The sequence below is a fragment of the Temnothorax americanus genome, unplaced genomic scaffold (genome assembly GCF_048541705.1).
Source record: "Temnothorax americanus isolate GAGA-0224 unplaced genomic scaffold, ASM4854170v1 Scaffold25, whole genome shotgun sequence".
Taxonomy (NCBI): domain Eukaryota; kingdom Metazoa; phylum Arthropoda; class Insecta; order Hymenoptera; family Formicidae; genus Temnothorax; species Temnothorax americanus.
The window spans coordinates 2,407,767-2,434,939 of record NW_027509391.1 but is presented as its reverse complement, the minus strand read 5'-3'; the positions used below and the strand labels follow the sequence as shown (position 1 = coordinate 2,434,939).

Here is a 27,173-nt window from a genome sequence, read left to right as displayed (position 1 = left end):
GGTGAAAAAAAGAAATTGTGACTTCGGAATGCTATCGTACAGGGACGTGATTCATCGAACTCTAACAAAAATAATCGTACGATATCTCCGAAAGCGAAACTTTGTCCTCGACAAAGAAAATAAAACTTACTGAATAATCTTATCGCGGTCGGTCGATGTCATTTCAGTTACCAACTTACCAATAAAACAAAAAAAAACAATATAAGAAAGTATGTTGTATGAAAATAAATTTAATATTCTGTGTCGTAAGTTTACAATTGATAAGAATATTCATAATAACATAACGGTTCAATAATAAAATAAAATAAGATTAATAAAAAATATAGAACTTCTTCTTCTTCATAAGAAAAAGAAGAATAAAAAATATAGAACTAAGAGAGCGAAAATAAACGCGATCGCACTTGCCTCGTGTCTCGCGTTTTACAGAAAGCTTGAATGTCGAATAAATTAAGAATTAAGTAACTCGGTCTTCAGGAGCCCTCGGTAGTTGAACCGTTACGTCACGTGGGTATGACCATCCGGAAAACCGGTAAGACGGTTAATCGATGAGCGACGCCGGTCGCATGAAAGAGCGTCTCGTTTCGAGAGCACCGACGCGACGTCTCGAAATAAGACTCGGTGTAATCCGCACGCGAGCAGTAGGAAAGTCGGAGTTATCCGTTTCGTTCTCTCCCTTCCTCTCCCTCCCTCATCGGAGAATTTCTTTCTCCCCTCGCGGCGCGGAAGCAATATAGAAATTAATATCGCGTCTTCATCAGCCGCGCTTCCTCTTTCATTATCACGGATATCCCGCCAGGCGGACGTCGGATGCGAAATTGAATCGATCTCGCCACTCGTGCGCTCATTACGCCTTCAATGCCTCTCGCGGCTCGCGGATGCAATCGCGGAGGTATAACGAAGAAGGTACGCGGTTTAATTCGTCAGGAGAGCACACTCTTGACTAGTCATCGAATTTAATTCCAGCGATGGTTATCGGGGAAAAATATAACCATTTCACGTAGCACGTAAAAATTATTATTAGATATATAAGATCCCGCCCCCCCAACAAACGAAAACCTCAATATTTATTTCGTATTCCATACTGTAATTTCGCAACGCAAAGATGCGCGGTTATCTGCAATTGCGACGCGTTTCTCTCGTTAGCGGCGCATCCTCGAAATTCGTCAAAGAGGAAATGCAAGAGGACGGACGACGGCGAGACGATCGACGTTAACTTCCGGGCGCCCGAATTCGGATTAATCGCCACAAATGGCCACGTACTGCTCGGCTAATTGGCACGTTAATTGCTTTCGACGAACCGCCAATTCCACCGGAACGCCTAGGATTGCTCGCGGCGTCGAAACCCTCCCTATGTCCCCTCTAACACAGGGTGGCAATTAATGAGACTTCCGAATTCGTTTATCGAGAACTTTAAAGGGTGCGATGCGATGAGATTTAAACGATTAAGTTAGGGAACTTACTTTCGATTAATTAATTTTTCATATTAGATAAGAAAAAAACTTGTATGTAACAATATATTCACAACCAACCATCTGAAAATGAAGGATCCATCTTTACATCACAGAAAGATATATGTTGCGTTTTTGCATTTAAATTTTCCCTCTGTTCATTTATTTATCATAAAAAATTCATTACAAATATATATTTTATGATAAATAAATAAATAAATAAAAGGAAAATTTAAATGCAAAAACGCAACATATCTCTCTTTGACGTAAAGATCGATCCTTCACCTACTTCGAGAATGATTAATAAGAAAATTTAATGAAACAATGTTATCGTTTTACGTTAAAACGCTCCTTAATCGCCAATTCTGTGCGAAGCGCAATTGCGTCACGGACGCGGAATCATTTGGCACAGAGCGATATACAACGTACGTATAATTGACGTTCGATGTGATTGCCCGCGCAAATGTTCCGCGGCAGCACGAAAGATCGCATGTCGCGATTTTTGTCGCATGTGATCGGTCTGAAGTATTCAGTAATTAGTACACCGTTATTTCGTAAGTAACCCCCCGAGTGCACGAAAATTTCCAGATATTATCGTTATATTTATAATCATGTTGTACTGACCCCAAGTCTATACGAGCAATCATAAAATAGAATACTTATAAAATTAACGGCATTATTTATCTTTGCAATAAATCAAGTCACGCAAATTCCTCTTATTAAAATAGCTAAACATCTTGTATATCAAATGTATCACGTAAAATTCTATAATTTTGCTATTTATCCTATCAACATTACTTATAACTTTCATTTTTATTTGCGCCAATATGCAATTAAATGATTCAATTCATCGTCGACCTTTCAAACGCGCGTTGGCAATTCGCTATTGCGCTATTGTCTCTACCTTTCACCTGTATGATCTCGGATTATTTTTAGGCTATCAAGTGTCGAAAGAAACTATTCGAATGCTATCCGAGCACTCAGAAAGAAAATAGCACATCAGATGGATAGGAATAGGGGACAGGAATTCGTTACCCTTCGTTTTGGAATTCCTCGGAGAATTGTCGAATCAATAGAAAAAAGACAACATTTCGCGAAATCGCGATAGGGAAGTGATTAAATTAATCCGTGAAGAACGAGGGTTACTTTGATTATTAGAGAAGCGGAATAACAGATTGAATAATGAAAAGGCAATATCTGGTAATTGTCTCTCTCTCTCTCTCTCTCATTCTCGTATTTCCCTCGCTTCGAATTAGTGTTCTTACCGTTGAAACCCAAGCAGTTGGATCGAGTGTTCGGGACCGCAATCGAGACGGTTCCGTGCCGCACGCGAGTATACATATATGCAAGAGCGATGCAAGAGCGAGCGGGCGCTCCGATTGCAGGAGATCGTCTCTTTCGCGCTTGATTGTGCGCGCCGAGAGCCGATATGTACCATTAGTAGTACCGCGTCTGGGGATCGGTAAGGTGAGGTGAGACGCGGTGTGCAACGCGCGGGAAGAAAGAGAGAAGGTGCGGCGCGAAGCAGGAGGGAATAGGAAAAAGCCTGACGCGCGGGCGGGCAAGAGAGAGAGAGAGAGAGAGAGAGAGAGAGAGAGAGAGAGAGAGAAGAGGAGAGAGACGGAACAGCTTCTCTCGCGAGGCGTATGAGAGTTGATCTCAGGGCGGATTCCCACCGGAGGATCGGTCACGACTTGGAGTCGCCGCCGCTGTAAACGCCGTCCGCGAGAGCACTCCCGACGATTGGATAATGCGCGCGAGTTTCGCTATCGTCCTCCTTCTTCTTCTTCTTTTCCTCCTCCTCCTCCTCCCTCTCCTCCTTCCGATGTATTCGAGAGAGCCGCGATCATTACGGATCGCCATGTAAAACGCTAACCTATGACTCCGGCGAGAACACCTTTCTACCGTTTGTATTCCAAGTAAGGGAGTAATTGGTACACTAGGATGGGCACTAGGTGGTTTCGAAACGTGTGTGGAAGGAGGTGCTTATTGAATAATATCATCGTGCGAGAAATACGGTAAATTTCATCTAGACCGCGATTTATCACTTATGCTCGTGAAGGATGAATAAAATTCGCTTAGGACCAACGACGCGGGCGATTCGCTGAAAGACTTAATGCAACAATTGAAGACCACGTAACGACTTAAAAATTCATTATTCAATGATAAATAATAGTTCGTAACAAAGTGGCCATGCTGGTATTATTCTTCCTCGACAAACACATTCCGCATTCATTATAACTCAAGGTTCGATAAAACATTTCAACCGAGATTTAACGAAATGCCCATAAATAAGAAAAACATATGAATAATTATGAATTAAAATCAATTAAGCTAATTTGGAATAAAATTTGAAAATAATATTAAAATAAGTTTCACGTACTGCACGTATGGATTCTTCTATCCTATTATTTCCAGACTTCGATTATTAATCAGAGTGGATTAGAATAGATTCCATTAAGGATATTTGAACGCGTCGCGAACGTGTCGTACAACGAGGATCCTCGGTTTAAGTCGTCGTCGGGTTGCCGGGGCGCGCGCGCGAATATGCGCGAACGTAAACATAAGGAAGTCATTAATCGTGCCGGTACTCGCGGTGGCTATCTTCGGCCCGTGCAAAAGGACCGAGCTGAGCCGCATCCGTAGCTGACGCACGCACAAATGCGACTACGAGGCTTCCGTACGAGTTGTACAACCATACGACGTGTGTCCCGAGGGACGACATTCCGTGCAGTCTCGTTTCGGAACGGAGCGAAGAAGAGATAAGATCGTATTAATTCACGATGCGATAACGCATCACGCACTAATATAGGATATTAATAATGTCGTGTCACACGAAGCGCACAAAAAAATATACATGTATATATATATATATAGATACGCATAGTCATGTTTCATTTCATTTATTAGAAAATTTATCACGGCATTTATTATTAAATTTATCACTAATCTGTTATCAATTAGTGAATTGCGATTTTTATTGCAAATTTGTTAATTATCGTTTCGCTCGTCATTTCTATTAAAACACAACTGAGGAATTTCGATTCTATAAATTTTAGCTTTCAACTCGAAACACTAATTTGATTACGTTTTGCTTTCAACGCGTAAAAGATTAGGGTTCAGTGTGTCGATGTTCTTATGCGGAACGGGGGATCTCGGCGAGTTGCGAGTTGGAATCCGCGGGCAGGCCGCAGACAACGCTAACGATTATCGCGTCAGACGTATATAGAAGAAATGAACGCCAACGCTCGAAAGGTAGACGCTCGGGAACGACTATCGATCGTTTCTCCGGACTCTGGTCTTCGTCAGTATACTGTCAGTAGAGTTTCGAGGTCGACGTCCTTTGCAGTTGCACGGCAATCAATAGTGCACGACCGGCTCTTCACGGCGCTCGGCGATGGTAAAACCGCGTCTGCCACAATTAATTTACAATGCTTGTCCATTGTAAGCGCCGTGTAAAGCGCTATAAGCTGAGCGGTTTACACTGCTTAGCTCGGCCGCGAAGTTGGCGGCGTTATATTTGTAGATCCGGCCGTCCGTATCAAAGTTTGTGATAACGATCGTCGCACAGCCGATCGATAATACGTCGACCTCCTTTCCAAAGGCACGGGCACGCCTGCCTTTCGAGACGCATGACACTTCGACATTACGCTTGGTGGAGCCAGCCTTCGAGATTACCTCGAGATTAACGAGTCATGATCGGAATTACGGCCTCTCGTACGTCAAGTCAAAGATAATTAACCAGTCAGTGCTCTCTCTCTCTCTCCCCCCCTCTCTCTCTCTCTCTCTCTCTCTCTCTCTTCATTATTTTCCCTATTTTTACGCTTAAAGCAATCTACCTTTTTGCTCGGTCGCGTCCTTGCATTATCGTATATAAACTTGAAAATCTATTAACATAAACATTCATATATGTATGAAAATAAAATTTTAAATTTTAAAAACGAAAGAAGATATATGCAATATTAGAATAAAGTAGAATTCGCTGTAGGACAAGAGGAAATTAAAGTATAAGAGTCAAGCAAAAATAAAAACGGAAACTTTCGCCTGCCGTATCGATTTTGCGAATCGTTTCGTAAAGCTCTGATAATCCACTGCTAAATTAACTGTCAGTCCAAACGTCAATTTACAGCTCGAGTGCCAACGCTCAACGGGCTTTCTACGCGTCTCGGGACGCACCCCTGCAGATTAATCAGCCTACATTTTTAATGTGTTTCGCACATGTTGCTCACCTCGATACTCGAAAAAAAAGAGGTATCCGCGGCGAGCGGACATGTTCCGCGAAGGAACACGCGGGGCACTACTATGCCGGTAAATATCATACACAGGCTGCACAGAGAGACGAGAAAGGAAGACGAAAAGATTCGCCTCAGACCCGTCCGGAATGTGGGCGTGCAGCACAGCGCTGCGATGCTGCATTACATGCACCGACGATGTCCGGGAAGCCGGAGTCAGCCGGCTGATATGTACACTCGAAACTTTACCACCCTCGTGCTTTTTTTCCCCCTCGGTTATCTCGTTTCCCTCCGACGCGATAATTCGCCCCACTTTCACGCGCGAGTCAACTTTGTGTGAGTCAACCCGACGTTTCGGGGAACCGCGCGCACCACGAATAAGACGTTCGATTTTACGCGAAAAATTATTGTATTTCGATTCTATTCGGAAAAAAGACATAAAATCTACGAAAGAATAGCTTCGACCTCATTTGGCTTGATTTTACAACAATATTAGAATATATCGGAGACTTTTATATATAAGACTCGCGAAAGTAACAATTCTACTGCTTTCACATACACACACACATCTGTGTGTAAATGGAATTTTATTTTTCATTCGAATGCCAAGATGTCACTTTATTTTTTACGGATTTCTGACTTTAATGTCGCACGAATTTTATTACGCCGACCGCACACGCGCGCGTGCGGGGCGGGGCATTTTATTCAGATATTTTTCAACGGATCCAGGCGGACCCTCGAACAAGCCTCGACCTCGCGATCGAAGGAGAGAGAATCCGGTCGGGCAACGCGCTAGGTGGGGAACGGCGGGGAGATCTACGTAGGGATCGTGACGATCAGGTTCGTCGGACCGGCTCTCTTGCGTAATACGGCCCTGAGCCATAGTCTTACAACGGTAATGGAAACCCAACTCTCGTCGGGCTTCCTCTCCTACGATCCCAACAACAAAACCCGTTCCTTCTTACAATTTAACGATCGGATGGACGGACGCGTCAGAATTCATGTAGCCCGAGCGACGATTTAAAAAAAAAAGAAAGAGAGAGAGAGGGAAATGAGAGAAAACATCTTCCGGAAAAAGAGGACCGTGTTATACACAGGCCACCCAACCCGACTAGCCTTGTTTCTCGTGAACCGTTCCTTCACTAACTTTACTAGTTTACTACAAGAAGATATCGATGCTCACGGGAAATCTGCCCGAGTCGCATGGCGAATTTACGTTTCCCGACAAGAAACACTTCCCGCGAGATTTGGAAAAGGAGAGGAAAGCGACATCCCTGGGAAACGAAAATTTGTCGCGCGATCCAGATAACATATCATCGCAACGACAGATCGAAAAGAGTACCAATCGATCGTTTAAAGAACGCCCATGAATTTTCTGTCTGTTATGCATTGGAAAGTAAGTAAATGTCGAAGATCAAAAGCTATTCACGTCCGATATCGTAAAATCAAGCCAATAAAGATATAGAGAAAGTCGGATAGCGGAAAAAACCGATCTTGTTGGTTACTCTTGCGAGTAGGCAATCGTATTGGCTATATATATAAGTGACAGTAACTTTATAAATATAATAAAAAGGAGTGAAAAAGTGCAAAAGAGAAAGAGCGGTGTAATAAAACTCGCCGTTCGGACGACACAATTTGCTTTAATAAGAACAACAACAACAACAAAACAGTTCCAATAATTAAGATAATCCCTTAATTATTGGATAAACATTTACCAAGTTATCACGTATTAAAAGTCCATTTTTTCGGTCATTAAATTAATTATGCCTCGTTCTTATTGTCAGTTTGAAAAATCATCAACTTGAGATTCAATGTTTGCAACAAACATGACGACGGTACGCGAGTGAATCGACGAAAATACCGTAAGTGCTAAACACTATGCGCTCCGGATACCGCGAAGGATATCGACAAAAGTGGCGTTTTAAATCCAGGAGCAAGACGGAAAGAATCGTGCGGGATGAAGCCGCGGAGGAGAGGAGAGGACTCGTCATAATGAGTCGCGTTCGCGGAGGCAAGCAGAGCGTGGCGCTCAGCGGGCCAGTGAACATCGCATTCGCGTCCGCGATCTCGCCGCGATCCGTCTCTCACGCGTGCGCGTAATGTGTGTATCCGTGCTTCGTACGCAACGAACGAAATGCGGTCGCGAACGCATCGCGGAATCCGCGGACAGCGCTCGGTGATTCCGACTGGGATCATCGCTTTTTCGGGATACGCGATAGGCGATCGTGGGCACATCCGCCGCCGCCGCCGCCGCAGCCGCCGCGCCGCCTGACCCCAATACCGGTTTGGCCGCGGTTATTTATAGAACGTTATTGCGACGGTTAGGCGATCACTGCGAAAATTATGGCGTTATTATCGCACGCAAAAGACCCATTGCGTTTCGAAATCGCGTTGATGACGAATCAAACGTTAATCAGCGAATTTTGGCTCGATCGTGAACAAATATACGCTCAAACGGAGTAACATACTTGATGAAGTATATAGAGAAGTATTTGACAAATTTAAAAATTCATATAAATTTAATAAAAAATTTGCTATACAAATATATAGATAGTGGTTTATTTTTAAACCTACAGAACGCATTTTTCGAGCTTTTGAAATACGGAAATTTATTTTAGCGATTGGAGGAACGCCCGTCGTTTGTGCGATGCAAAGACATTGAGAGCACTTGAAAGTACTAATACTGTAACGGAGAAAATGGGCAGGGATGCAGGTAGGCGGAATCGCTTTCTAAACACGGACGGACGAGCGCGTTATCCCGATTAAAGTTACTTAAGCAATCTGGGATCCCAAAAAAAAAGTAAAATTCGCGGAAATTCACGGTGAGTCCGCGCGAGAAGCCAATTCTGTCCGCGTCGCGGATCGTAATGACATACATAGTCGCGTTAATTGCGCGGCTAATTGCGAGCGCACGTATAGGTATATATAGGTGCCTGTGTGAGAGGATGCGCCGATCAAATCCTTCTTTATCTGTTATCTCTTCGGTCTATTTGCCTGCGAGAGGGAAACCGCGAGTCACGGTGAAAACCCGCCAGTATAATTGCCTGAGAATTTGGGTTAGACCACTTGCCTGTCTCGCACCTGCCGGTATGTCGCGCCTCCGCACCTGCATCGTGAATAACACCGACGTAAATTGACGGTAAACTGATGACGACACGCGTGTTTCGACCGGTGCGCGAAATAATAACGAGCAACAACGACCGAACTGTCAGACAGAGTTGCCATCGCGTTGATAATTCGTGTCGCGCGCGGCTAATTCTTAAGGATTTCTTCCGGAGATTTGCGAAATCTCTCTAAGAGTCCATAAATTAAAAATTACTAGAAATTAAATCCATAAATTAAATACCTAGCAATTCTATTTTTAAAATATATAAATTTTCTTTTTTAAATATTAATAGATCACGAGAGAGAGAGAGAGAGAGAGAGATGTGTCTCCACAATTTTAGCTTCGCAATTTAATATAATTTAATTAAATACTATATAACGTCACGATTTCACGGTGTACGTGATTTTACAATGCGGCACGTTTCTGTGATGCGTGAGATTTTTTAAAAATCCGGACAAACAGCACTAAAAAAATATACTCGCCGGAGCAATCCTTTTTTTTTCCACCAAAGCATATCGGAGCTCGAAAAGTGGGGCATCCAGCCCGCAGAATGCTGAATGCGCAACTTTTCCAACTTCCACAGATTCCGCGGAGCGTTTCCGCGACCGTAATTACGCACGAACGCGCGTAACAAGGGCTCCTAATTAGCCTAATGAAATCTGCTAATGAAATACACTCGATCCCGACGCGCCGATTCGAATATCTACCGCGTTACTCTAGAATCGCGCGCTGAAAATGTAAACACGACCGTCAATAATGTTAGGTATATTGACCTCCAGCACTCTTGTGTCTATACATTCAGCTTCCACGTAGTATTCAATATTCAATCGAGCCTTTTGAACGCGGTCCCTAGCTATCACGGGCATGCTTTTCCTCGCGTCTAAATAAATTACAAGCTGGAGCGTATTAATTTGCTAGGAGACTTCAATCAAGACTATAAATAATAAAAGAGAAATCATATTCATGTAAGTTTGATTGATTGAAACACAGATAAAGGGTTAATTTACTGTTTCGCCAAATGGTGCGAAACGTTGATTAAATGATACGATCGAGAAGGTAAATTGAATTCCATTGTAGAGCTTCTGACGAAATGTAATATAAAACTGCGATGTGGCAAGAGGCAGTTACGACACGTCGAATATTTTATTGGTGGATGTCAGTTATCAGAGACGCCGCGTAATCGTAACAAATAAGTGTTATCCAATTTTTACTCTAATTCCATTAGTGCCTATTACAACGCCACGCGGCTGATAAATCGCAAGTGGGCATAACGCAATAAATCACGTCTAGTGCGCACCAACGATCTTAATCCGCGCACATTTGCCTACATCCCGTTGCGTTACAATGATGCATCGCCGTATCACGAGCGCCGCGGAAAAAGATAGACATCGTGTTATTTCGAAGTGATCGATTCGCTTGTCATGATGCACGGATCTTGAGGAACATCGTCAATAAGTATATATATATTCAATTTTTGGAACTAAAGCATGAAGTCTCTTACAACGTTGCGTCGATCTTGAAACAATTTTTATATAAACAATTCAATTTGTATAAATTCTCCTTATTTATAGTCCACCTCGTGTAAAATACATACAAAATAAAATCATTTTTAAAATCTTCTTTGAATTTTCTCTTCTACATAAATGTATTAAAATTAATACATTTGTATCTTGTTGGCAATTTAAAATTCTTTAATTTAAATTGATTGAATTTGAAACACTTTCAAATTAAAGCTTTCAGGACTAGAGTCGAAAGAAAAATATGAATAATTGCAGAAATCCTTGTTCACATACGAGCGCTGCGCAATTATTTTCTAATAAATATATAACTTCTGATGCCATATGTTCATAATTAATTCGAAATCATACTTATTTGAATGGGAATTGGAATGGAAATGGGAATCGAGTCTCGCGGGACTTTCGATTTAAGCATCGGATTTTATGTTCCATATATAAGAGCGCGTTTCGCAAGATTTAATACCCGTGATCTCGAGGCGCCTGTGCGCGAGTGCGATTTCACCGTAATTTGCGCGGCCACGAATCCACGTGACAACGTGCGAGGAGAGGATATCGCGCGTTCGCGAGGTCTTCCGTCAGTGAAAACGAAGACTGATCTCTCGAAATCCGGCTCGCACCGGCGCGGCGCGGCGCCGGCGTTTCCGGGGTTTGGACGTCGCCAGAGAACTTTCTCCCATCGTACTCGACTCGCTCGCGTGCGTATGGAAATAGCGAAGCTCGTGCGTTCGCTGCTCTGATTTTCGATCGAGACATATCGTGTAAAGGCCTATCTACATAAGACGCAGAACGCAAGTCGCAAGACACACGCACAGTCTGCATGTCAATCTAACAAAGTAACGTCGATCGCGTGCGTTTTTAATTTTGACGTTTGCGTCACGTCAAAACGCTCGCGGACGCTGCTCCGAGAACGTCTGACCTATTTCTGGCACCGTAAAAAACGACATGTTGCGATAAAAACTCGTAAAAAAAAATTGATTTCACACTAAAGTATAAAAAGATAATAATTACTTTTGCAAATAAAATTGCTATTCTTCAGTTATAGTTTTTTCCATTTCCATCTTTGATAACACATGTAAACACATACAAATAACCAAATGTCCTGAAAATCGTTTATTAATAAACAAGTAAAAAAAATAGTGCAAATTAGGAATTTGCACTTGGCTTTCTCATAGAGGAAGTGATGTCTTAAAATCACGGTCTTACATACAGGTCTCTCAACTCTGATGTGTGTATGTGCCAAATTTACCGAAATTTCTATAACTCCAGAACTATAAATTAACCAAATCTTAACGAATTGTATATGAAATAGGGGTAGAATTTTCCGGGGAGTACTATAGAGTGTATAGTTTTTTGTTACCGATTTTCTGGAAACCGTTTCTTTTTATTTTCTAATTCTTGAGTAAAAAAATTTGACGAAGCAAAAAGAATCCCTTGATTATTAGCAATTTTTATTAATTCTATATATTCTTCAGTTTTTTTTTCTACCCCCATTTCATATATAATTCGTTAAGATTTGGTTGATTAGTTCTGGAGTTATAGAAATTTTGGTAAATTTGGCACATCCATACACACATACACACGTGCACACATACATACACGCATACCGACATTTTTTAAAATAGCGATTTTTCAACGTTTTAGAACATTCTGAACACATTGGCAAAAGCAACTAAAAAAAAAATTTCTTTACGAAAACAGCTTCCTCTACGAGGAAGCAAAAATTGTTGTATTAGCGACGAGATATTAACAATCGATAATAAACAGATCGGTACGGCGGAAGATATTATATTATTCTTTTTAATGGGAATAATCGTATGTATCTACAGAAGAGATTATACTTCGTGTTACGTCGTACATCGGGCTAATTGCACGAGAACGTACGGTGCGTGCAATTAAAAATCATGTCGAGCAGAATAAGAAAATAATTAAGCCTGAGGTGAATAAGGAGGAAAACATCCTGCGTATGCATTCGACGAGACACCAGGCTTACGCAAAACCGTTTCCCCGATATTATCGCAACCTTCCGACAAGAGCAGCAGCGACGAGAAAGTTTTCTTGACCCGCTGTTAACTGATTCACCAAGGAACATCTCTGAAGGTACTAATCTAGATATATTGTACTCTAGCGTCGCAAGGAAAATAAGCTTTTATAAACTAAAGATAAAAGTTCCGCGACAAAGTATTATAAACACAAACCACAATTAAAAGCTTAAAGATAAATAAATAAAATATTTTTGCAGGTTAACTTGTGTGTTAAACTTATATATAATTGATGTAAAATACCATGATCCTTGACATTCAATATTATGATAGCCTGACACGATAAATCCTTAGTGGATCTTTGTTTCTGTCATTCCGCGGATCCTTAACGCAACCTAATTCTCGTCCTTTGTTACACCAAAGTGGATCAAGCGCCATCGCCGCCATCGAAACATCACGAGCATAAGTTCTCATTTTCACGACCCGTTTACGCCGCGGATCCTGATCTTTTTCGTGCCCCGATTGTTTAGTATTATGCAATATCATCGAAATCACATTCGGTAATTCGATACCTAACAATTTCACATCGCAGATATCCTTGGGATCACGAGTCTTTGTTTTTACACGATCCCTTTTTCTTTTATGGATTCCCATTCCCACGTGTCCCACGACGCGAATGTGGATTATGCAGGACGATTCTCGGTGCGGCTATATGTTTAAATTATTTTTACCGGTCGCGACCGTAAACCTCGACGGCGACGAATGTGGTAAGAGCACGTGTATATGTATACGCTAACCAACAGTGCGCGATCATTACCATCGCCGCCGCCGCCGCCGCCGCGGCCAACACATCGTCATCGTCATATCAGCCGCGCTATTGCTCCTCTCTCCCTCTCTTTCTTCTAGAACCAGCTCTAGGCAGCGGAGCCTGCCGGCTAGCGTAAGGTTAAAGACCTTATCCGCGAACCAGTTTCGATCGGAGAAAAGCCGATGTATACCGAGACGAGGGCACGAGTTGCGTGTGCGTGTCTGCACGCGGTTAGATTCCTCGATTCGATTCGATCGCGATCCGTGATAACTCCTTTGGAGCTACGTGCTCCATTTTACTTCGAATATATATACCAACCACGTCGCTCCGACGCGACGACGGCCGCGGCGCGACGATGATGAATCCACCTGGGTTACCTGCGCAGGGCTTCCCTATCGAGAACGCGTGCGTGTGCACGCTCGTTAAGTAAATGCCGCTTAGACGAGTCAACCTGCGCCCGATAAGAGACGAGACGACGCATCTTGACAAAAAATACGTCACCAGATTCAGCGCTTTCGAATTTGGTACAGACACCATTTCGTCTATAAAAAAGTAATTTTTTTTATGTTATAAAAGCATTTATATCAAAGTGTAATTAACATTCTGTGAAATAGGCAAAAAATTATCCTGGTAATCTCCTGACTAAATAAAAATACGCGCTCTTTAAGAATAAAATATTGCCCGTTTCAACAGTAATTTTATGGGCCCAATTGAACCTTACTTACAACTTTATTCGCTGAATATATTGGCTTCTTTTCAGTTAAGACACGCTTCCTCCTAACTGCAAGTTGTATTATAATTGCGACGTAATAATGGGTTTGTAGATGCAGCTATTGAATCGCGATTAAGAGCCGCGCGATGAAGACGTTAATCTCCTTAATTGCGCCTCGCGATCGTTATCGAACAAGCGATTATGCGATATTGAACGTCGACGACGATCAAGCTGGATCATTGTCGCGAGAGTAAACAGAAGTGGCTTACGAGTTTCGAAGTCGCGACAAAAATGCGACTAATTATGATTGATGGACGATAGAATCGGCGAAAGACAATAGGCCCGTATTCTCAATTCACTTTTATCGATAAAAGCGCGCTTTTATTTCTGAAATGCTATAGTACGTGTATAACGTAAACTATAGCCTCTCAGAAATAAAAGCGCGCTTTTATCGATAAAAGTGAACTGAGAATACGGGCCTTAAACTTGTGACTCTGGTCCCCTTTTTTTCCCGCCCGTAGGTAGAAACTGGCGAATGACGAGCTTTTTTTTACGAGCACGACGATGCACGTGTGAAACGACGACCGTCGTTAACGACATTCCCGCGTGTTTATCACTTCGCAACCTGCTTCGGAATCCAAACGAATGATGATACCGTTGAGCAAAGTTTAAATATACTCGCGTGCGCGAGCATTTACGTAAAGCTCTAAGGTAAAGTAGATTTAGAACGCACGCAGAAATTTGTACGCGAGAGATTTACGAGACAGAGAAAATCTGTGTGCGAGCGCTATAAATGATAAAACTCACACAACAGTCTTTAATTTGCCGGAAATTCACAAAAAAAAGTATGATCCACGAAATCAGAAAATCATGTAAATAAAGATTCGCGGATCCGAGAAAGCAAAAATAAACATTTATACTATTCAAAGATTTCTTAAATTAAAGATATTTATACAAATACTTACAAACTTTTCATCTCCTTCTAATTCTTATGAACTAGAAAAAGATAAAAAGTAAGTTAAACCGAGATTAAGGTTAATCTATATTGATAGAAACGGACAATATATATATATATATAGAAAAGATTAAAAATACCTATAGGAATAAAGCTTCCGTTGGAACAAAGATTGTTAAAGATAAAAATTTGTAGCAACAAAAATCTATGAGATTCAAGGTACAATAGCAATAAAATTCTGTGTAATTAAAAAGTGGTAGAGAGCAACTTATAATATCAAAGATTTATGATGAGATTAAAGATATTTATAAATAACTAATCATTGAAGTGTGTGTGTAAAAATTGATAGACATAAATTCGCAGCATTAAAGATCTGTAAGATCTTACATAAGAATAAAAATATGTAACAAATTAAGAAAATAATATAAGAATTTATGAGATTAAAGATATAAAAATATGTTTAAAAAAATAAAGCTCGATAGACATAAAAATTTGAAACAGCAAATGTTTCAAAATTTAAAATATACATAAAAATAAAAATCAAGAATCTGTGGTATTCGAGATCTATAAGATTCAAAAGCATGTACATAAAAATCGATGAAACCGAAGGTCGGGAAGACGCGAGAGAATCCTCGCTACCAAAGATTCGTGAGATCAAAGAAGACGATACAAATAGAAATCTACGGTATCAAGGGATCGTAGGAAGAGGCACGAAGGTACCAAAGTTTCGGCGTTATCCAGGATCTCGACGATATCGCGATAGCGAGCCACGACAGTGCCGTCGATACCGAAGCTCTGTGTGTGTATTATTATCGATATTCGAGTATTGAAGGCTCCGATAAAACGGCTATGCGGCCGCACGTGGAATATATCGGAGTATATCGGCGTGGTGCCCGAGAGAAAGAGAGAGAGAGAGAGAGAGAGAGAGAGAGAGAGAGAGAGAGAGAGAGAGAGAGATGTGTACTCCGTTCACCCAGCATCTCGGTGCCTGACATTTCAGAGGCGTTCTGCTTTCCTCACCGTGCTTCGGCGTATCTATATAGCGGTTGAGAGGCACGCCTAAACCGGGTCGACGCGATACACCACGACTCTTCTTCGCGTTTCCTGCCTAATGCAACGTGTGCGCGCGTACCTCGTAATAATACCGTGTAATATCAGTTTGAGCGCGCCTGCCTGGCTGCCTGCCTGACTGTAAAAAAAGCGAGAGAGCGGGAGAGAGAAAAAGAGACCGACAGAGAAAGAGAGAGGAAGACGGCCGTGTACTCCAACGCGCAGCGCGTTGCGTAATTCATTGTTTGGATGCAATAACACAACGAGCATCCGCGCGCCGAAGTCCCAAAAGAGTCGGCAGAAGTCCTCCCCGCTTTCACGTTTCATCATCGCGTGGACTTCGTCCCATCGCGAGAGGAATAAAAAAAAGGTTACATTAAATTATCTCGTTCCTCTGAAGTATTCCGTAAAAAAAAAAAAAAAAATTCATTACGAAACACCGAATATTTTTACTACTATTGAACTTATATATCTGCCTCCGACAACGACCGAAATAAAACGCGTATCGAATGTGTGATGAATTATTCATTAAGTGCTGATAAATTATTAACCCTATTTCATCCAACGTTTTTTTCGCCCCAATAATCCTCCAACCATGCACTTTCGAGTCCCACGTGTGTTTTATAAATGTTAATAGCTTTGAAGAATTCCCCCAAAATTATTATATCTTTGTACCTTCGACTAAAAATCAATGTAAAGAAAATTTGGAAATCATTTATTTAAATATTTTTTTACAACAATTATATGTTGACAAACACACGTTACGCGACTCGTTTTACTTAAAAAATCATAACTCACGAACAAATTGACGAAGCTTAATGAACCAAAACGCAAATTAAAGCTAAAAGTAGTGGAAATGAGAAAAAAAGTATGAGATAATTTTTAATTAAATAGGAATACTTAATTTCGTCGCCGCTTTTAAATGGTACAGAAGGACTTTAAGGACTTAAAGAATGCTAGAAAAAGAATTTCTAAATAAGAAAAAGTGAATTTGAAGTGTGACAGATATTTTTTATGTAAAAAAATTAATTTTGTTTTATAATCGTAGCTCCTCGCCACCTCTTCCACCTGCCTCTGAGCCATAATAGACCTCTGTGGAATGTTGAATTTCTTTTTAACGACAAAAATATTTTAAATACGCTTAAATTATACACAAAAATACATTTTTATCGAAAAAAAATGCTCATTTACCTTTCACACAACACTGACGTAATCCTCCAACCATGCACTTTCGTGTCCCACCGAGATTTTGATTGTTCGCCGCTTCGAGAGTAAATGAGCTAGGACTTTGAAATTTTTACCTGAGGTTCCCTGCCACAACAACTTTTTTTAGGAGTGGGGGGGATTATCTGACGATCATTTGTTTTCCGGAACAAACGACTTAGAAACTCGTGGGACACGAAAGGGCTGGTTGGATGAAATAGGGTTAATTTAGTGTGGGTCGATATCTACTCTCTCGTAATGTCAATAATTATCTCATTTGTGACATAACACGAGTCTTCTTTTTAATACGCTTTATTTTGTTTAAATGTAAGATAGCTGACGGAGCTTTCCAGCAAGCGACGCAAGTCGACACAAACGTCGTTCTATCTTTCTTGGTTGACAATGACGAACGAAGACGAAACGACACTTGTGTCGACTTGAGTCGCTTGCTGGAAAGCTCCCTGAGTTGTAAAACAAAGAGAACTTGTGCATTTTTTTTTTTTTTTTTTTTTTTTTGAGATATTTTTCAGTGATTTTAATCAAATGTAAATTTGGCAAGGCCGCATTTTCACGCCACAATTTCTCCCTCGTATGGCGATCTAGAATGGGCGGCGTTCTGGAATTTACGTTACAATAAGAGCCGACGCGCCCGAGTGACGGAATCAACAAATGCCTGCACGCATTAGTATAGGTATCCTGCAAATCGCTGATTACATAACGATCCATTATTATCGGTCGGAGGAGCGATCACGTAACCTTGCAACCGTGCCCACCGCGATTACGCGTTCTAATTTTCGAGTGCCTTTTACGCGTCTGATGGAAATTCGTATACGTTTGTAAAATTTAGTTTTCGTAATCGGACGTTGTTCTCGACAAAAGTGTGCGCGCGTTTATAAATAATTATTCCTCTACTTTGCAATTTCTTTTCTTACGATATTCAACGCGACGATACGCCTCGCCAACATTTGTTCCTACACTTCTTCATCCATGATACATGAACGTCATGAGACAATGACAGTTAAATAAAAGTTTTATATTCCAGAAAAAAATACCAAATATATTCTATAAAAATATATCTAGAGATATCAAATAAAGATATCAATTTTCTCTTTAACACTTATAAGTAGTTTATTTTACTTCCTTCCAATTTTTCTTATAATACTTTTCACAAGCAGTAAGCTTGAAAACTCAAGTAATCACGATACCAAATTGATACTCAAGTCAATTAATTATATCCTCACGATATTCCCAGTTACGTTCTTAAAAATCTGATTTGTGTGCAGTGCTTGGTACACGGAGAGAATTTTCTCTTAAAATTTTTACCCTCTGAAATCATGGTAGTTGTGGGACAACACGTACCACCAAGAATTTTATGCGAGCTATTCTGATTAATATCCACCATAATAAAAAATATTAATATCTATTACATTAAAATATAAAATATGTTTGATTAATTTTACTAAAATATATGTCTAGGAAATTTCAATAATTTTTCGAATCTTACCAATCTGCTTGGTAATTTTTATTTCACGTTGTTTGTAAAATGTATTCCTTGGTTGGCAAATTGTCCCAAGTTTGTAGTGAATTTAAGGGTAAAATATAACAAAAAATTCTCTCCGTGTAAAAGAGACGGTAAAATTTTTGTCGGATTCAAAGAACGCTTTGCTAAATAAATTCTCTGACAAGCAATTACATCATTATAATTATTATACATCGTAATTGACGTTGATATGCAAGGTTGCTTTAGATGTAATATTTAGCCTCGCGATCAATGTCGACGCGATGTTACACGGCCCGGGAAATATTCAAGCCGCGTTTCGAGACGTTCGTCACTCGAGGCGAGGCTCTCGGTGAACGCAAATATTTTCGCGGAGCGTAATCGCGTGCCGCCTGCGACGAATTAATAAACTATCGTTCGCGCGATTTTAACGGCCTCGCTGCGACGGGCCACGGGTGCGATCCTCGCCGTCAGTCACGCGCGCGTAAAAACGTTAAAGCACTTTGCATTTCGAACGACGACGTAGGCGTATTTCTGCAACGCGTGTTTTATAAACATATAATCGGGACCGACGCGATGTCAGGTGGCCCGATTTCGCGATTCCGCGGACTCGCTGAACCGGCGCGGCGCGCCCGTCGTCTCTCGAAGTCGGCGTTACGTTTTCACGGACGTCGGTGGGAAAAATAACCCCGGCGGTGTCGACAGACAGATAAAATAATCGCGGAAGACAAATACGAGCGCGAAAGGAGGCAGGCTGAAAACTTTGTTCAAATCCGACAAGTGTATATCTCGCGAAGTCAAATTCAACGGAATCTACCTCGCGCGACGAAATTCGAGGGAGATTTTATACGAGCAAGAATTATACGGTCGAGAGAGAGAGAGAGAGAAAGAGAGAATATCCGAGAAGGCTCGTTTCAAAAATTCCGCGCGAATAAACGTCGAGATGAAAACAAACACCGGTGCGACGACGCGATGCGAGCCTCGGCGAAACCTCGCGCTTCGCCGAGCGGATGCGCGCGAAAATAACGTCGAATACGCGATTCGAGAGATAAACGCACGCGCTCGGTGGAAAAATCACCGCGGATCGTAAATTGCGACGTCGTATATAGTTAAGCGGGGAGCACAAACTTCTGCATAACGCATAAGTAATGCGTAAGCATAAGAAAACTGATTGGTCTATTTCGTTATGCACATGTTTATGGACCAATCAATTTTCTTATGCTTACGCATTACGCGTTGCGCAGAAGTGTGTGTCCGGGCCTTTTTACCCCGCGCCATATCGTCTAATTCGTTTCTGCGCGAAGCTGTCTTCCGCGGATTCGTTACCCTCGCCGGAGAGAGAGTTCCGTTATTCTCTAAACAACAATACGGAGGATATAAACGGAATGCGAGTTCACAATCGCGGAGGCACGTAGAAATTTATTTCCCCCCACGATCGTAATCTCGTTCTCGGCTCGCCGTAATCCCCGATATAGATCTCGTTCCGCGATCCGAGAAATTAAATAGACGTTCGAGTCTCGTGCAACGCTGCGCCGCGAGATATTTCTCGTGTTTGGCATATCGTCGAGTTTTAGCCGGTGTTTGCACTTCGCTCGAGCGCAATTATAAATTCGCAATTAAATTCGATTAAAATCGAGATTTCCAGCGAGCTCTTGTTCCGCCTGAAATGCGCGTTTGTTAAGTGATTTACGCAAACTTAAAGGTCACAAATAAAGAGGGAAATTAAAGATATAAGTAATTGTCTTTTACAAGATAATTCTAATTAAATTAATCTGACTGAAAGATTCTTAAATAAATTGCAAGCGGAATTTTCTTAAAATAACAAAACCGAGATTATGACTTTTAAATTGTCTTTGAAAAAATCACCGATAAAATGGAAAGTTAAAAATACCAACAATAAGTGATTGTCCTTTGCAGAAGATATTTCTATCGAATTAATCTGAGATAAGGTTTTTTTTTTTTTTTTTACAAATCGCAGATGTAATCTTCTTAAATAACAGAGCGGGATTGTGATTTTTAAATTATTGGCTTCGTAAGTTTAAAAGTCTCGAATAAAGAGAAAAATTAAAAAAAATACCAAGTGATTGTCTTTTATAAAATATTTCTATCGAATTAATCTGAGCTAAGTATTTTTCCAACAAGTTGCTCACGTAATTTTCTCAAATAACGGCGAGTTATGGTTTTTAAATTATCGGCTTCGTAAATTAAAAAAAAAATCACAAATAAGGAGGAAAGTTAAAAAAAATACCAAGTGATTGTCTTTTATAAAATATTTCTATCGAATTAACACCCGAGTTTTTTAAATAAATAAATTAAACGCGACAGTTGTTTTATAAATAACAAAGGGAGATTGTGGCTTTTGAATCATCGCGTCGCGCGGCGTTTGAGCATAAGAAGTCTTCGCGAATCAATTAAATAGCAAATAGATAAGCGAGTCGTCTTTCCTCGCTCGGTCTCCAATGCCTCGTTAACGCGCTTCTAATCTTTACGGTCAATTTCAGAGATACCTAATAGCAAAATAGCCGAAAGATTATATGGCGGATGACGTTTCCTCCTCTCGCCAAGGTAAAACCGGATTCCGGCAACGATTGACGTACCACGTAGGTACACAGCTCCAGTCGTAGCGAACACCCGAAACCGACGCGATTCAATTGAAAATGCACGATCGTGGTCCGCGGATTAAATGCGACTAAATAAATCCGGGGGTCCGCGTCTCCGGTGTACACCGTGTATACGATTTGACGGCATCGGCCGTCACGAGTCGTTGCACTTTTCCATGGCCAACAGGTGGTGGTGCGGCTCTCCGCTCCGAGAGCGTGGAAACGCAGCCGAAAGGGAGCCCCCGAAAGAAAGCACGACGCGCTCGCACGATAATACACACGGAGACTCGCGCACATTTACGCGCTACGTATGTAACATACCTCGAAAATCCTCCGATGAATCTCGGCGCGGCGACGACGCTACCGATCCGACGAGGGTCCTTCGGCTCTCCTCCGTCTCTCACGCTCGGCCGCTACAGCTGAAGTTAGCTCCGAAAAGAAGGACTCCCTCGGGCGATCCTCTCGAACTCCGAGACACGGAATGTTTCACACGATATACTCGCAGATACTCCGGCACCAGGATACGACGGACACGCGCGAACCTGTCGCGCCGCGACGCGCGACTCGGACTGTTACGGGCGTTTCGTATTTCGCATTCGCGAGACGGCGCGACGACGCAAGGAGAAGAAACGGTTGCGACCGACGCGACGCGAAGATGAAACATGGAGTGGGACCGGTGGGACGGGAGAGCTGCTGCGCAACGAGCGCTCGGCCAGTCGGCGGCCGTTACACGAGTGACGACGGAGATAGCCGAGCGCCAGCGGCGGCGCGACACGAGCGGCGGCGAAGATAACCGACCGCGGCCGACGATTCAAACGGCAAACGACTCGCGCCACTCGCCCACTCGCGCGGCAGGCGCCAGGCGCACTGCGCAGTGCGCGGTCTGCGCACTTTACTCCGAACTCTCTCGTGCTGTTCAGCCCGCGTACGGTTATCGGCGATTGATAAACGTTCTTCTTTACAACTTTTGGCAATACAGAAAACTAAGCAAACAAATCAATCTGCGGGGAAAGAATATTATCTCGATATTAACGAAGCCGTTAATCGCGAGTATTAATGATAAGCGAGATCTGTTGAAAGGATTAATGGTGTTTTTATCTCATTGATTCTATTAAAATAATTAAAAAAATATGTTTCGGAATTGAGGTTATTATGCAAATTAGTATCTATGTTAATATTATTCGCGCAATCTATAACGCTGTTTATTGTTTATTCATTGTCGTTTGGAGATCGAAAGTTCGAAATGATACGCGCGAATCACGGACAACGAGATGAAATAAAGTGAAACGTTTTAAGCATACTATATAGAAATAACGGTGTTACGTCAAATCGTTTGAAATGAAATTTTGTGTTTGTACGCGCGTACGATCGTTATACTCTAATTAACAATAAATTTGCGTGTGATTTATCTATTAGATAATTTCATTCTCGCGATTTAAAACTATAGTAAAATCTAATGAATTACGTACATTTCATAAATATTCGCTCGATCGAGCGGAGCAGATTTTATTCTTTCAATGAATAACGCGCGATGGTAAACAGTACACATATTACGTGAATTATATTGTAAAGTTAAATATTTCAAGGCAACACAATAGACCGGCCGGCACGCGGCACGCGGCCTCGGCGTGTTTGTCTATACGCGCGCGGCGTACGCCGCGCCGGTTTACGTAATGTTATTGTTATTGATTGCAATAATCGAGAAAACAAAAAATGCATGATGCAGTGTAACGCTACTGCGCAGAGCTAATCTCAGAAATTATTCATAAACAACGTGGTATCATTGGGACAGAAAAAGCGTAAAAATCGCAATTTTGTCTCATTTTTGTACTTGATATTGTTTAAATAAATCATTAAAAAATTGAAAAAAAATATATAACCAGAAAATCTTAAAAAACCGTAATTGCAATTCTCATAATGTCATATAGAAGTGTACCATAAAAATTTCATTCATTTTTACCGTACATGAGCATCAGAGATACATATTATGATATTTACATGGGAAGTACATCTATATATATACAATTTCTGTATAACTTTTAAAGCGAATATCTCAGAAACGCGACGGTAAATCGTTTTGCAATTTTACACAGGTTTTTGGGATATATAAGTGCACAATCTCTGTAAATTTCAGCTTTATCCTGTTATTTTGATATAAGTGACGTACATCCTTAACGGGCTCGCTACATCGGCATCGTATATTGTATAGTCATTCTTCAAAACGCAATCCTCGCGAGTAGTTAAGGGCGCGGATATGGCGGATATTTCGCGAGCTCCGCTTGTCTCACGTAAGAATCGCAGTGAAGAACTGATAATTATAGATAACCGATATATCTATGAGCACAACAGTTATTTTATTAACAATTCTCGAAATATTTGCCGCGTCGCGTTTCGATCCTCTCCGCGCTCCGGTTTGAACTGAATCTACTCCATTATTATTTCCGGATTCCCTTATAAAAATTTAATACTGTAAGTGATTATATGACTAGGGATTAATTACTTATTTTGAATAATAAAAGTATAAAAAACAGTGCTTTTAATACTCAAAATATAAGTAAGTAATCACTAGCCAAATAATAACTTACGGTATAAAATTTCTGTAAGGATTGTCGCGTGAATCATCGAGCCGAATAATTCGATCGATCAGTTTCAAATTAAAATAATTTAATAATATTTTGTGTACTTTATATATACGAGACACTTACGCGATACATTTTCGGGAGTGCCATACAAAAAGTGCCGCGCAAACTCGTCTTTCGGTTATTAGGCGCGATCGTAATTAAGAATGAATGCAAGAAGTGAGAGGAAGACGATAGGGCATCGACATAGTTACAACTTTGCTGCCCATCGTATTGGTGTGTGTGAGTGCGAATTTATTTCTTATTTTATGTTTCAAGTAATAGATCTGTGCGAATATTATACGATATCTCACAGATCCGTTGCTTCAAAATGGATGGCTACAATTTAATACGCGAATGTTTAATAAGGGACAATAAGTATATATAATTGTCAATGTATTTCGGCGACTCAATATACATGCATGCATGCAAAAATTCACATGTAAAAAGTTCATCGAATAAAACTTGCTATCATCGACGTGTTATCGATTATTGATTGGCACATTTGGAAGTGCCTTATCGTGCAACAAAATAGCAATTTTGAGATCTGCACGAGTGCTTGACATTTACTAGTATATACTATAAAGGGTTTTCCCGTAAATAAAGATTATTATCTATTATTATTATTATTATTATTTAAAAAAATTTCAACTTAAGCATTTAAGAAAGAAGAATAAAGAATACATAAAAAACGCATTTAAAAAAATGGATTAATTAAACAACTCATTAAAAGACACATTAAGAAACGCGTTAAAAACTGCATTACTTAACATAACTTTTATAAAATAAATTTCCCAACTTTTCAATCTTTTTCAACGGCCTATAAAATAATTAAACACTAAAGTTGCATTTTTCCTATTTCACCGAATGTACCCTAACAGCACCGTACGTCGCTATGACGGGCTAACTCGTCACGTAACGTTACAGTGATGACGTCTAAACTAGAATTCGAAACGTGATTAACACTTGTCGCTGCCATGTAATTAACAGTCAAATTGTCAGTCATCTTGACAGAGACGTTGCAGTAACGTTATATATTCGTAATTTTATGCATCGTGTTGCTATGAGCACCTATTGACGTCATTGACGACTTGCTTAACCGGTTATAAAAAGTCAAGGTTTTCATATTCTATACATAAAATACTCGACAGATTAAAATGCAATACTTGGTTGTAATAAAAATTGAAACAATTTTTATATATAAAATATACAACATGTTTGTTCCAATTGTTGCTACAACCGAGTAATAATGCAATTTAATCTGTCAAGCACTTTATGTACATATACATAATATAGAAAACTCAATCTTAACTTTTTAAAACTTGTAATAATACTTTTACAATATCTAATATGTAATAATTATATTTACATGATGTAAGTATATTTACATAATATTTCTTCTAATATTCATTATTAACCCGTTTTATATATATAGCCGTCATACGCACCTTTGGCCACTTTTGTTTTTGCGGCTATAGCCGCCATCGACAGTCAACGGGTTAAAAATAACATTGAAAAAACCCGTTGACTGTCGTTGACGGCTATAGCCGCGAAAACAAAAGTGGCCAAAAGTGCGTATGACGGCTATATATAGCACTTTTGGCAACTTTTGGCCACTTTTGTTTTTGCGGCTATAGCCGTCATCGACAGTCAACGGGTTAAAAATAACATTGAAAAAACACTGCTAGATCAAGTGCGGTCGAAATAAATGAATAAATATATAATAAAAATACAAAAAAGTAGACTTTTCTTTGCCAGTGAATAAATAATGAGGAAAGTAATGTTCGACGCTAACTGGCAATATAGATTTATTATGTCTCACGACGTTTCGACCGTACATTTCGGTTCTTATCAAGTGTTACAGCTACATAATAGATGTATACCTATCGCTTGATCGCGCGTTATATCGCAAATGATAACGGCCTATTTCAAGTCGGGTCACTAAAATACGCGACCTGACCTGAAGCCAGGTCCGGTTGCCTATCAAATGTTTACAGCAGGCGGCCTAAACAATTTACGTCGAATTTGAGGTATAGGCCGCGACCTAAGTTCAGGGTGTAAACGTTGTATTGACCTGAAGAATGTTGTCACGTCCTAACGGAGGTTTTGCCAAAATGATAACGATATATGTAGCTGTAACACTTGATAAGGACCGAAATCTACGGTCGAAACGTCGTTAGATATAATATATTGCCAGTTAGCGTCGAACATTACTTTTCTTATAATGGCTACGTTTACACCCAGCGACCTGAAAAATACGATTCCGTCAATTTTTAGGTTTCTTTCGGTGTAAACTAATGATGACTAGACCTACTTCGGGTCACAATATATGTCAGGCCGCGATCAGGTCGCTGAGTGTAAACGTAGCCACTGTTTACAGCAGGCGGACTAAATAATTTAGGTCAAATTTGAGGTACAGGCCGCGGCCTAATTTCAGGGTGTAAACGTAGCCAATGAAATACGTATGTGTGTTATGTTCAAATCTAAATTAAAAACATTATTAATTTTCATTATCTTATTATATTTCAAGACAACGCCAAGTTTTTTGTGTTAAATATTTTATTTTAATTAACCCTTAAATTACCAGTGGGGCTCAGCGGACCCCAGGCCCTTTAGAATGAAATGTTTTCAAATGTTCTTGCCAAAAATGGAGCTCATGCTCCCATTGATGATAGTTGAGTACGTGACCTACCCGTTTGTACACTTAGCAGTACTCAGTTTACTTATTTTTTTATACTATGTTGAAATTGAAATTTGAACAATATTAGCATTTTATACTCTTCTCTAGACCTTGAACAACATTGAAAAAAATTGTCATAACTAAAGATAAAAAAATCAATGAGTAAGGAGACATTTTTCATGCTGATGGGGTCTGTTAGACCCCTCAGTGAACTTACGAGATTCTTGAGAGGTGTGGCATTTAAGGGTTAAATATTATCTATATACATTTAAATATTTTCTATTATCTTGCTGAGTTAAAACAGTTTAATTTTTTTAAAACATTTATCATATTTTCTCTTTTTATTTGGCACACGTTCAACATTTTTTTTAAAAACATTTTTAACATTTTTTAAATTATAAAATGTTGAACAACATTTATTATTTACCTAAACATTCTTCTTATGAAAATTAACACTATGGCTACGGTCAACGTGACGCTACAAATGCTTTGAAGCGTTCTTCTTCTCTTTCTTTCAATGAAGAAAGGAGAAGAAGAAAAGAACGCTCCAAAGAATTTGTAGCGTTACGTTGACCGTAGCCCATGTTGCAATGCTTAATATACAATGTTTAATAACAGTTTTTTATACTAGCACTATTTTTTGTATGGCAATTTTATACTCGGTGTTTCATTAGTACCAAAGTTAGACGCAAATGCTTAATTCTTTGCGAAATTTGCCATACAAAATATGACTGTCACTACTCCCATCACGTTGATACACTTTTCAA

At 40.3% G+C, this 27,173-nt stretch overlaps 1 protein-coding gene across 1 annotated transcript in view; it reads right to left on the bottom strand.

Annotated features, from left to right (window-relative positions):
• The window catches only part of LOC143898994 (uncharacterized), a 65,421-nt gene extending 43,637 nt beyond the window's left edge, over window positions 1-21,784 (bottom strand). The window contains exon 1 of the mRNA XM_077408883.1: window positions 21,430-21,784. The gene's annotated coding sequence lies outside the window, so the exon portion shown is untranslated. The remainder of the gene's footprint in view (window positions 1-21,429) is intronic.
• Window positions 21,785-27,173: the final 5,389 nt, after the last annotated feature.